We start from the raw sequence: 937 nt of genomic DNA, 5'->3' as shown, positions 1-937 counted from the left end.
ACACACACACACACACACACACACACATACATATATATGTATATATGTTCGTATAATGATATCTCCACAATGTATTGGTGAGATAAACATGTAATCGTAACCAAAATAGCCAAAATTTCTCCCCAAAGGTCTATAGTAGACTCCTTATGGATCGATCTCCTTGGTTATGTATCAAAAATTTAAATAAGAGTCTTGACGCTAATATCCATTATTATTGAAGTTTATTACCTATGTCAACATTTCTGTAAAAGGTTATATTTAACTGTCAATTCAAGTTAAATAAGTAAATTACGTTACACATCCTCAGGGTAAAAAGTAAAAAGTAAACACCAGAAATATAATCTCTAAGTCTGATTCATATTCAAATTCCTCCTTAAATAAAAGTCCGTCTTAGGGGAAAAACCCTCATAATATTATCAATTATAAACAATCAAGTATCACAAATTATGGATTCTTGGTAATAGATTCTAAACCAATCGAAATCTATATTATATTATCTCTAGAAACTGTAGTAAAGAAACACAAATACAATTTTATTATTATTGGTAAATTATACATTGATATACCCTGCCTTTAAACCTAATATAATACTATAATGCCCGATCATACTGAAATGTATAATTTATTTAAACCAGAAAAATGTATGTCTAAGATAATGGCTACATCTGAAAGCATTGTATGTGAGTTCATTTATTAACTTACCCTTAGAGAATAATATAAAATATAATTCTAGATTACACAGCGAGCAATATCTCTTACCTGTGTCATAAGGGAAAGATTTCCCAATAATTGACCATTCTAACGAATATTGCTTTTTTCGTTCTTTCAGTTCCCAAATGAATTTACTAAGACTAGTACTCGCTATTTTACTTCTATCTCTAAAGGTACTATAATGGTTAGATATTCTTCTACAGATTTGTCCCGAAGAACACCCCAC

The sequence above is a fragment of the Octopus bimaculoides genome, chromosome 6 (genome assembly GCF_001194135.2).
Source record: "Octopus bimaculoides isolate UCB-OBI-ISO-001 chromosome 6, ASM119413v2, whole genome shotgun sequence".
Taxonomy (NCBI): Eukaryota; Metazoa; Mollusca; class Cephalopoda; order Octopoda; family Octopodidae; genus Octopus; species Octopus bimaculoides.
This window is presented reverse-complemented; position numbering follows the sequence as displayed.